The following is a 12,922-nucleotide window of genomic DNA, read 5'->3' as shown; positions in this document are numbered from 1 at the left end:
CTACTATAGCGAGTCTCCTGATGTGAATTTCCAATATTAAAAGATAAAAGAAAGAAACTCTGAAGTAAGGAAAAAACTTGAGGAAAAAATAGTATATAATAATTCTCTTTCTTTTTTTCTCACTTCTGCACATATGTTTGTGGACAGACTCTTTCCTTGACTGAACTTTAGTCAAGATCCACTGAGCCCTCTCCTCTACTAGGTCTCAACCTTAGACCCCACCCTTGTATCCTAATGGAGCCTGGGTAGCCCAGTTGTAGTAAGATTCCCGCTGAGTCTAGAGAGAATCCCCCACCCTTGTTATCTCTGATCACCCTGGCCTACCTTCAGCAAGAATCCTGTTAAAGTCAGTGTAGCAAAAATCCTCCTACCTTTGCTGTCTCCTTTTAGTAATTTTTCATCCACAGATGGAATCCCTTCCCCCTCCCTCACCTTCCTCCTCCCCTGCTCTTTGCCTATAAATCCACACTAGTCCTTCCTGTGTTCAAAATTTTGCCCAATTCTATACTGAGGTTTCTTCCCCCTATTGCCATAGTTCCTGAATCAAATTTATTTTTACTGCTTTAACTACTGTCCAGCTCTGGTTCTCTTTAGCACTGTGTACACACTTTAGGAAATGTTGAAAGCAGGGAAGACTCAGTTAAATTCACCAGACACGTACAATGCACTAGTCTAACCCTGCTGAGAAATGCAAAGAAATGGCACTGATCCAGTGGAAGAGAATTTCTGCTTTATACTTTAACAATTGTTTACCTCCTGGCTTTGCATTGAGAAAAGAAGTTTCTATATGAACGTATTACTCAATTTGACAGCTTTGGGTAAATTTTTGAAATGCAAATCAACATTCTTTATAGATAGCCTTAGGAGTTAGAATATTTCAGGTAAACAGACTAAAAGCAACAAGTTTATTAGGTGGATATCTAGGAGCATTTGAAAAAGTTTTTCTTCTGAGCTTTAAAATAGCAGTTGCCTCTATCTCTTAGTCCCTGACTAGTTGATTCCCAATTAGAACACAGAGGTCAGAAACCTGGCCTTATATGAGCAATTAGTTTTGGTTAGTCAGTCATTTCAACTTTAATAGCTTAGATTCAATAAATTTAAAACTAAAATGAGGATATTCCCACTCCACTCCATTCAAAACAGAGATAGACTATTTCCTAATGTGATTAAGAGCCTCAAAATCCAACTTATGGGAGTCACTTATATAAGACTAAAACCTTGATGTCTTTAGACCCTTTCTCTCACATATCTTTCATTCAAACATCATGAATTTTGGATTTCACCTTCAAAATATCTTTCAAATATGTCTTGATTCTTTTTGCTATTACTCGCATTCAGAATCTGACATTTCTTCTGAAAATCTCTATTATATTAGAATCAAAACTGTTTTCTATATAACTATTTTCTTTTCCTTTCATTAGACTTTTCGCAATGGTACCACGGTCATCATTTTTAAAAAAAAATCATATCACTCACATGTCAGCTGCTATTAGGATAAAGACCATAATGTTTAACATGACATGCTAGCATATGTGGTCTTTCATAAAACATGTTCATCTTACTTTTCACTCTGAATTTATACCAGCTGCCAAAATAGCTACTCTTCTTCTCAGACTTAACTAGAGTACTTTCCATCCATGAGCATTCCTGTATCCTGTGGCTCAGAATGACCTTCATCTTCTTCACTATGATACCATACAGACAAAGACTCCCTCCTTGACCAAATTTCAGTCAGGCAATTCTGAACCTTCCCACCTAGACCTTAACTTTTGTGCTTCTGTGTTCATCTTGATGAGGCTCAGAAAACAGTACACTTTTTCTCTAATTAATGTGTCCTGTGTGAGTTGATTTTTCAGCAAACCTTCAGAAGACAAAGGGGAAGTTTTTCCCTTTGCTCCAACACCATTAAATCTGTTTAACACAAATCCCCCTTCCCCTCTCTGATGTTTCCTCTTAGTTAATTTTTCCATCTACTGACCTCAATCCTGCTTCTTGGTGATAAATTCCTGTTAGTGCTTGCTGTATTTGGAATTAGGCCCAGTCCTATATTTAAGTCTTTTTTTTCTCCTATTACAATAGTTCCTGAATAAAATCTGTTTTTACTGCTTTAACTACTGTCTAGTTCTGGTTTTCATTAGAAATAATAACAAAGATTAATATCTCTGCTCAGATGCTGCACATTATTCAATCCACACATTTAAATTCTTCATCTACTGGGTGTCAGTATATGATAATCACAGAAGCTATCAAGAAGCATTGGAAAACATTGTATGTAATTATGATCTAAGTGAATTATCATACATTTGGGAAGAAATTGTTGAGGCTGAAGAAGTTTAGAACAAATGTAAGGAAAATATACATAAACATTGTAAGAACTGGTAGATATATTTGGATGTTAGGCTTAAGAGCCATAAAACCTATATCAGAAATAGACAAAATCAGTCAAGGATTTAACTGTTACATTTATTTATAAGAATATCTAGCATATATTTAAATGATGGAGTTTGTGCTTTAATGGAAACCTGCTGCTTATTGTATAATTGAAAAAAGTTTTTCAATTCTCAAATCCTCTGACCTACCACTGAGACGGAACCAAGGAAAAGGGAGCCAGCTGAGCTTTGTTCCAGAACTTCAAAACATAATTTTAGAAAGATTGATTTGCAAAAGTTGCTTTTGTGTTTTACAAAGCAGATACCCTATGGGACATCTATCTGCCCATTTCCTTTGGGGGAGATAGTATGTAAATAAATAATTTTTGAAAAATCTCTTCTAAATACCTATCAAGTTCAATGTTGGAGAGAAGCAATCTGTTAAATGCCTATCAGTCAGACTGGGGAATGAATTTTATTTCTTTTATGATATACAGGTTTTAGATTAAAACTAAATGATATTTGTTTTATTATATATAGGTTTACACCCTCAAAATGTCTGCCACTCCTTGCTAAAGAGCAATTCCACGAGGAGCTCAAATATCAAAACTCAGTCCTTTTGTTCAGAGAGTTTAATTGTATTGACTTTATAATAGTTTAATATTCAATAAATTGGTTCTAAAAATCTAATGAAAATAATGGTCTATGTCTCCCTCCTAAAACATGGATTTATTTACACACAGGCACCCAATATTGAGAGATTAGTAAGGGTCAATAGGTCTCAAGTAAGAATATAACCCTAGCAAATGCCAGCGTAAATCAGGAAACTCAGCCTTTTGATTAGAATGTTGGGACATCCATGAACAATGCAAGTTGAGAGCATCTGGGAACTTCAACCCCAAATTTGCCTTTTGTGTATTTCTAATGTTCAGCTTATATATCCCCTCCTTGTCATTTACATGTTTTTGAAATGGAATTACTTTCCTGAGAAGTAATTTATAAAGTTCCTAACACCTGAGTGTGAATGAATTTAACAGACCAAGTTGACAGGACCTTGATGGGCATGGCCAATCTGTATTCAGTCCAAGTATATTCGGGGAAGATAGGAAAGATAGGAAAACAGGCATGACAGTACTGGAGGTACATTTTACAAATGTCTATCCTAGAACTTACCTTGGGTGAGGCTTTGCTGTTCTATAAAAGATAACAAGAATCATCTTTGAAAATTTCAAGAAGGAACAATCTCACAATGAACCCAGAACACGACTTCTATTCTATACACTTAGGAAATCTGCTAAGTCAACACATTCAGAACACATTGCGGTATTTATCTGTTGTTTCAATAATGAGAAAGTCTTTTTTAAATATGTATTTGAAATAGTTAAATGTTCTACAAGGTGCTGAAATTCTGGATGATATAAGGATGAATTTATTGTAATCAGAGATTCACGTACAATCAGAATCATTGGCAATCTAATTTAACAATTCATGTCTCTGAGACTGTATCATTGAACTCGGCAGCAGGCCATGGGTATTAAGACAGGAATAAGAATGCTGAAGAGGGAATGGGACAATGGGAGGACAGCACAAGAATTGGGTGGATATCATGAAGTATTTTAAAGTCCTTCATCAAGAAGAATTGTGTGTATGAATCTGATAAATACTGATATTGGTCTACTGAGTGTCAATATCAAAGTGAATTACAGTTGTCATCATTTGTTTATATGAAGACCATTCGTGTTTGTATATGAATTTTAAACTCTTCAACCTTGATAAATTATTTTATTATTTCAGTTATGTTTCATGACATTTTAGGAATTTTTCAGTATACTATCATTTCATCTACACATAGAAATAGTTTTCAGTTTTTATTTTCCTAATCAATTTATCTTGCTTGTACTTATTGGTTAATTAATTCAGGGCAATATTAAATAGTAGTGGAGATATTGATCATACTTGAGTTTTTCTATACCTTATTGGTAATAATTTTTTTAATGCTAAAATACTGACTTTTGCACCAAATATTCTCTGACCCCTTTGGGGTTTTTTTAATCATTATTAATCATATATTCATTTTCTTGGTTATTTTTCTGCCTTCTTCAATGTCTCGTCCTTAATTTTAATTCCAAACTGTTCTCTCACGGGCACCTTGTAATTTGTTATTTCTTTCTGAAATGATTTTATCTTTTCCTTCAATTCTTTCATATCAGTTTATTTATTCTATTTTAAGTTATTTCTGTGCTTAGTGTTTGATTTTAGCTCTACACATTTATTTGAAACTATTTAATTCAGTTAAGATTCTTGTATTACATTTTACTGCTATGTTAAATTGGGGGGGAATTTTTATTAGCTTAAAAACGTTGATTCACAATTTTTTTTGTCTTCTTCTTACAGTAGTTTTATATCAAGTTTCTTTCATTTCTTTTTCTCTATTTGTAGCAATTACATACCCAGAGTTACTAGGTTAATGGTGTTGACTTTGTCAGATTAGTTAAGTGTAATTTTTTTAATTGTATAATATTGTCAGGTGGTGGGGGTAACAAGAGATATTGGTATGTCTTATTTCTCTATCTTTTCAACAATATCTTCCATTTTTTTCACTATCTTTTTACTTTTTCCTTTACTGGTACATTTCTGAGGAGACGTTCAAGGTCTCCACTGAATTCTTTACAACAATTGGCAGAAGAGTGAAGTGAGAGAATTCATAGAGGATTGCATGACAGGATTTTTAGGGAAGAAAGTGCTATGAATATTGTACATTACTGTATCCAATATCCTATTTTCAGAGCTTAGTTACTGACTCCTTTGCAACTGCTATGAGGCTGTGGTGTATGTCAGGAAGAAAATGGGTTTGCTGAACACAACAGTCTTTAGCGATGGGGGAAGAGGACATTCAAAGGAAATGTGAAAATGTCAAACGAAAGAAAATAAAATGTAGCACTCTTCCTCCAGAAAAGAAAAATCATTCTCTGAAAAACTAACAGGAAAAGAAAAATCATTCCCTGAAAAACTAACATAGGTCTTAATGCCGCTCTGTATTTTATGACCTTCCGTAAGGGTTACTTCTAAAATTACTGAATAAAGAAAGCATCTTTAATTTTGATGAATGCCAGAAGAAATTATTATAAGAAATGACATTTTTAAAAAATTTTTATAGTTGTTACAATCTACATGCAAGAACTCTATGCATGATTTTATAAACTTTAAAAATTAATTCTCTAAATAGGACTGTATATGAAATGATGGGTTAAGTGTTTTTTCAGGTCAATTATGTGGCCTTCATAAAAGGTTTGTCTTACTCTATGCACATAAATGCTTCTCCTTATGACAGTTTGTCATTTCCTCATTTTATGGATACAAAGAAAATGTAGTGTGTATAAGGATAAAAGAGATTTGATCAGAAAAGTTGAGTCACTTGTAATCTTAATAAAAGTAATTAGGAATGAAAATAAAGAATATTTGGTGGACTCAAGTGGGCCTTGTTTAATAATTTTAAAAATTATTACAATTAGTAGATTACCCTTGTATAACAAGTAAGAATACTTCCCTTATTGTAGAAATGGACATTTACTTACTACTAAGCTGTAGATACCATTAGGAAGTACCTGATGGGTTTTATATCAAAGGCCCCTTTTCTTTATTAGTGGCCATACCATTAACATATGTTATGTAAATGTAGTGCTTCCCAGGACTTTGTAAAATATTCATTAAATACATACGATAAATAATGGCCAAAAGCATCTTAAATGTTCATGCAACCATAGTGGTGAAAGATTAAAAATAATCATATTTTTTAAAGCAAGACCATTTTGTTTGGACCCTTTTTTCATGCATATATTTTTATTTAAATTTCCATTTTATTATTCAGACATTCCCATAATTTAGTATTTCATTTTAAAGTTAAATTTAAATCAACTGCTTCTTGTTTTGCATAATTTAGTATTAAATCATCAAATTTACCTCTCTGAAAAATATGACAATATTATATATCACCCTCCTTGGAATGTCAGTGGCATTTGGCCAGAGGCAGAGACTGTCAGTTATGAAAAAGAAAAATTATAGAAAGAATGGAGCTATTTCCTACAAAGAAAACCTCAAAGGATTAAAATACTGCATAAAATCATACCACTCGTTATTACTCCTCCCACCCCCACCCACCCCTCCAAAAGGAATTGGATATTTATGTAAAGCACTAAACTGAAGCATTTTAGAGAATAATGTAATCTAATAACACAGAGACAGAGGTTGCCAAATCACTGCTTTCCCTTTAGGAATTGATGGCCTGTGAGTGAAATGGGGAAGATGAGATTGGGAGACGGGTCTCTGAGATTTATTTAGTCCCATTCCTCTTGGTTTTTTCCTCTTGCACCTTGAAAAAGTTACTTAAACTCTCTGTCTTGACTTTCTTGTTTGAAAAAGGAGAGGAAGGAAGAGAAATACTTAAAGCTGCCTCCAGACTGAGCATTCTACAATGCCTCTTTCTTCATCTCATGCCACTACCGTCATCATCTTCATTCCTTCCTCATCCATCTAGGATCTGGTTCTTTTATCTCTTTTTTACATCAATTCTCTACCTTAGTCATTCTGTTTCAATCACATAGGCATCCTATACCTTCCAGCTATCTTCCTTCCCAAGAAGGGGCTTTGTGGGTGCCCCCTGCCTGGAGAACTCTTCTCCAGATATCTGCATTACTTGTTACTCACACGGTGCCTTCTTTGGGAGGCATTCCATCATCACTGAACTAAAATCAAAGCCCATTCTTCCTCACTGGAACTCCCTCTGTCCCCTTGCTGACATTCCTTCATTCATTTATTCAAAAACCTTTATTATGTGCCAGACATTGCTTAGGTGCTTGGGACAAATCAGTGAACAAAACAGATAAAGACCCTTGCTCTCTAGAATCTTCCATTGTAGAGGAAAATGGAGAATTGGAGAGGGAGACAACTAGTGAAAATGCACACACATTTGCATACACATGAATAGTATGTTAGACGGTAACAAAGGCAATGGAATAAATAAAATTATAGGATCATTATTAAAGTATAAAAAATATTACAGCAGGATGAAATTCTGCAGCAGAAATTGAATGGATACACAATTTTCAAGATAAACAGGAACAATGTAACATTTTCTACTACAGAAGAACTTGTTCATGTAGTTTTTAAAAGGATAATAGTGAGTATTGAATTACTATGACTTTTATGTCCCAATGGCTATATTTATAAGAAATTATAGCATTTTTATTTAAAATGTCATTATTTAAAATAAGCCAAAAATTATATCTTTTAAAACAATTTAAATTTAGGATAAAATTTTTAGGTATCAATCTAAAAGCATGCAAGTTGAATATCTCACTTAACAAAATTCTGTGAAGGAGCAATTTAATAAAAATGTCTTAAGATTTGTATATGAACTTGGTCAGGGTTACAGAACTATCAAGGAATCCAACTGGTTGGGCCTTAGGACTCCAAAGCCAGACTCTTTCCATTGTGCTAATTGGTTCTCATTAATTCCTTTCTCTTAGCTGAAAATATATGTTCTGTCATGAGTGGGCCATTGATATTTGCTGAATAATAACATATGTACACTAAATGTTTATTTTTTTGAATGAATAAATCTAAAATTACATTTTGATTGAAAGTCAGACTCAGGTAAAAATGGGGACAGCTTTTTATATTTTCCCATCAGCACTCATATTTATAAACATTTTCTAATATGCATTGAGTTGAGGGTTAGATAAGAAGCCATGGAATGGGATATTTCCCAAGGAGGACATGCCCAAAGGAAGCACAGCAGTAGGATGCCCAGGCAGACAGGCTATTGAACAGAGTGAGACAGAGATGGATGAGTGGGAATGAATGCCCTCAAACAGGAGTGATGAGATCCTTTTAAAGCCAATGTAATAGGGAGGTACTAAAAATAATGGTAGAAGAGGGTCTTTATGGAGTTTGGCAAAGACTTCTTAGTTCTTTTTGCAGCTTTTAGTACTGAAGGCGTTAAACCATGAGGTATATTGAAAAGAATGCTGAATCAGAAATTGAGTGAGAGGCATCTAATGCCACCTTTCCTTCCTCCCTCCGTCCCTCCCTCTCTTTCTCGCTTTCTTTTTCTTTCTTCTTTCTTTCCTTTCCTTTCTTATTAAGTCAATGCATTTCTAACATGAAAGGGATTCTCCTCTGTTTTTTTCAGGGGTACTACAGGTTCTAAATTTCTGTAAAAGTAATATTTAGAAAGGACTATTCAGCACTGGTAGTTTGGTGCCTTCTAAATCAAAAGCATAATTCAACATATTTATATGAGGATCATGAAGCTCAGAAATCCAAGCAAATGCCAAACCTATGCCTCCAAGAGTTAGGTTTTCTAAACCAATTATTATTTTCTTAGCCAATTATACTTTTCAAAGCCATTTTAATTCAAAGGTGGACAGGTAATCTCAGAAGGTAAATTAATTTGTTCATTTAGTCATAAAACACTTACTGAAGGCCTGGTATGTCTCCATGTTCCTTTGTACAAGTGCACATGGGATGCAGATGGCTGAGAAGGAAGGGGTTGAGATTTGGGTGTTGAGGGAGTGATTTGAAGATGGTACCATTTGGTTGGGAGAATGGTGTTCAGCTAAGCAGTTGGATAGGAGAAGCAGCTTTTATGGTACTTCATTTCCCTGAGTGTTTCTCTGTCTGTGGAATGCTCCCGTTTACTTTCTCTTCCATCCCCCATAAACCCACTGCTAATGGAAAGAAATTGTGCTTTCCAGGATTTTAAAAACTCTATTTATCTTCACTGACTGATTCTCAAAGATGATTGATGAGACAAAAAAAAAGCAACGGATATTAAAACTCAATATTACCAGTCATTACTTATTTGCTCTATGCTGACAGTTTATTTTGTACTCAATGAAACAAAAAAGACAAATAGACACTTTCAACAATACTTTCCCAAGTATTTTATCATTTAGGATAAACCCCATCTCCTTAGGTAAATGAAACACTGTTGCTGTTCTGCATACCTATATCAACATATGTAAATACATCTGTCTCTTTAGCTCCATTCTTAGAGCATAATAATTAATGGAGAAAATTATTGGAATTTCATTCACATGAATGGGTGATGGTATCTGCAAACAATTCCAAAGTAATCAAATTTTAGAATATGTGTAATTTGTCATGAGAGTTATCATAGACATTAATATCTAGTCTATACAACAATTTATATTCTTACTGTTTGCCCAAGTAAGAATTTACTCTGTCTTAACACCCTGATCCTGCAGTGAAAGCATTGTCTGGCATTTCAGATAATCTTATCTATTAGTTACTCTAATAGACACCAGCATGTACCTGGGGCTGAAGGTTTTTCTTTCCCATGTTTAGAAGGAGATTCTCAAAGTGCAAGAAATCTGTGATTTAAGCTTGCTGTAATATGTGTGTACTTCCTTAGCATTTTCTTTTATTTGATGAATCCCCATCTTCTAAGAATTTCATAATGACTCTTTGAGAATAGGCCATAGGTTACTCAACTGCCTATCTTATCAGAAGGGCATGAGAATCATGAACAACTTTCTCCTGCTCCATTATATCTTCCTCCTTTCTGTCTGAAATTTCTCATTTTGTGCCTTGTACCTTGAATGCTTCTGGCTTCCTGGGCTTACTTCCTTCTTAAGACGTCATTAACTTCTACCAACTTTTATAGCCCTTCATGAGAAAGACTCTGAAAATGGGGTGTAGGCCATCCCTTAGTAAAAGGCAGACTCTTTCCATGACTTTACCCAGATCATATCTGTTTACATTAATAATGCTAATAACTATAATACTCTTTATAATAATACTATACTTTTGTAGGAGTCCTTTTGATTTACACATTATTTTTAACTATATGTCTCTTTTCCCAACATATGCAAAATGACATAAATCTAAACGCAAGGGCTAACAGGCTGGGTGTCGGAAGCAAGATTTAGGGCAATCCTGACAGGCTAGAACATGAGAACAAACTCAGAAGGAGAAAAGGTAACAGATTAATGCAAAAGTCTTGCATTTGGTTAAATAATCAATTTTACAATTACAAAAGTACAGAATGAGTTGGATCTGTTATGACGTCTGTTACAATAAAAAAGATGTAGAGGTTAGGTTCAGATCTACATAATTAACTGACACAACACAAAATTTGAAGGATCCGTACACTTTAGGATAGATTGTGACCATATTATTAATTTTAACATATCACTTGTTGGTTCTCAATGTTGGATTTGTTATGGTAACATGAATAAAACAACTGACTTGATCAGTCCCTGGACTGGATTTTATCCTGCCTCCATGATAAAAAAGCTTCAGCCCCACACAAACCCTGAGATGAGTTCTGTCCACAGCTGGGCTGCTTCTGCTGGTCTCTAAACACTTGGTAGGCTAGAGCCTTAGCTCCTGGATACTGTAAGCATGGTGGCTAGCAGCCAACACAGGGTCTTGCTCAGTCAACATTTACAGAATTGAATCATGCCTATTCGGTCTAGGGCTACTTCTTAACGTATGGTTAAATAACCCTTAGGGTTCTGAGAGGCCCTTTCACAGGGTAAGTGAGGTTCAACCTTTTCCAACTTATCTTTATAACCTGGGTTATCTTCATGTATTCAACCAAAACAACATACTTTAGGATATTGAACACAGAAACAGAAAAACATAACTGCCTTTTAAACTAGACATCTTTGGAGATTTTTAAAATAAATAAAATAATGCTGTCCTTCCCATTCAATTTTTCTTTTATTTTGGAAAATATACATTATTTAGAAAATATTACTTGTAATACATTTTTATATTAAAATAAATTAATATTTACTTTAACTTTTAAAACATTTACATTAGTGCAGTTTTATAAAATTTCAGTTTTTATTTATAGTATAGTAGATGTCAATAAAAATAACCCCACATAAACAAAAACTCTTTGGGGTCTTTAATAATTTTCAAGTGTATAAAGTGATCCTGAGACCAAAAAGTTTGAGTACAGTAGTACATCTAAGGAAGACACCCAACCTGCTAAAGAAAAGTGGGTGGAAAGAGCTATCATTATTCCTACATCAATTAATAAATATTTCAAAAGCCTATACGTAAAGATGATACAATTTAGAAACCCAATTGGACAGATTATCAATATTACTTCAGATCATTTCTTTTTTCTCATTTCCTTTTGTTTTCTATCTTCTCTTCTCTATGTCATATATTCATGGCTATTCTGCTTACATATCTTCTTTTTATTCTTATCGTCTTTCCCTTTTCCCTCACTGTCTTTCTTGCCACGCCTATTTCTCCCTCTCACTCTTTTTCTTCCTTTCCAAAGCTTGCTGTCATTTATTTTTGCTTCATCACGATCTTAACTGCACATGATATCAAATATAGAATTGAAAATAAATGCTTTGCTTAATCAATAAAGTTTTAGTAAATTTCTGCCAAATCATTCCTTCTACTCTCACCTCAAGATAGCAAATATTAAAGTTTTGATGACTATTTCTGAAAAACCAAAAAAACACTAAATGCAAATTTTAAGGCACACTTTAAGATAATGTTTTCATTTTTCTTTAGAAACACTTTTTAACATTTTAGAAACACATTAATAGACAATAAAAGTAAAAATAAAAGGTAATTACTTATGAACTTGGAAACGAGGAGTCATTAAATGAGAAGAGTAAGAAAAAGGAAGAAGTTGCTGCGACAAGGTCTGAAGCCAGGGCCCAGAGAGACAGGATGTGCCAGGGAGACACTCTCTGCCATGGGTGTGGTGAGAAACTTTGGGGCAATTTCATCATGGACGTCAGCTCTGAAGTTTGCTCTTGCTTTGTGTTGAAATTATATTCTTTTTGTCTCTATGCTTTAATAAATTATGTGACACAAAGACATGGAGGAAAAGAGGAGGAATCTGCTGTTTAAACCCGTCATGGAGTGGAAGCCAGCTGGTCAATGAGGATGGCAGCCCCAGGAGCTGAGAGCAGAACTTGAAGCACGTAAGGTCAGTGAAATGGCTGCAGGTGTGGGTTGACTCAGGGAACATTAAGTCACCCTTGGAATCACTAAAGATACAAGGGAACGTGTCCTGATCTTCACATAGTGAGCTGTGCAGGGACTTGAGCCGTTTAATTGGCACTTGACTCTTTTAAGCCAGTTCTTTTAACTCTCATTGTGTTATGTTGGTTGGTTAGTCTCATCTTTCACCAGATTCAAAGCTAACTGAGATCAGACACCGTGGCTCCTGTTTCTGTTGTCTATTTTGATACTATCATTTTAGACATGGCACTAAGTGTAGCATGTATGAAGTAAAGATTGGTGACTGACCCGCCACTTATATAAATAAATGCATCAAATTTTTCAAAACTAGTAATGCAAAGAATTAGATATTTAGGTTGTGAGATTATATCCAATTGTCAGTCTCATAAAATGGCTACAGAAACAAGAACTGGAAGATTAAGACATTTCCTGGTATACTTACATGTTGTGTGGCTTTAGGAAAGTTAGTAAATTGTTCTGGTTCTCAGTGGTTTTATCTGTAAAGTAGGTTAATAATAATATCCCCACTA

The 12,922-nt window shown here is 34.4% G+C and overlaps 1 protein-coding gene across 1 annotated transcript in view; it reads right to left on the bottom strand.

Annotated features, from left to right (window-relative positions):
- The window catches only part of RIT2 (Ras like without CAAX 2), a 293,109-nt gene that overhangs the window by 229,248 nt on the left and 50,939 nt on the right, over window positions 1-12,922 (bottom strand). The gene's annotated exons all lie outside the window — the stretch shown is intronic.

The sequence above is a fragment of the Eulemur rufifrons genome, chromosome 5 (assembly GCF_041146395.1).
Source record: "Eulemur rufifrons isolate Redbay chromosome 5, OSU_ERuf_1, whole genome shotgun sequence".
Lineage (NCBI taxonomy): Eukaryota > Metazoa > Chordata > Mammalia > Primates > Lemuridae > Eulemur > Eulemur rufifrons.
This window is presented reverse-complemented; position numbering and strand designations above follow the sequence as displayed.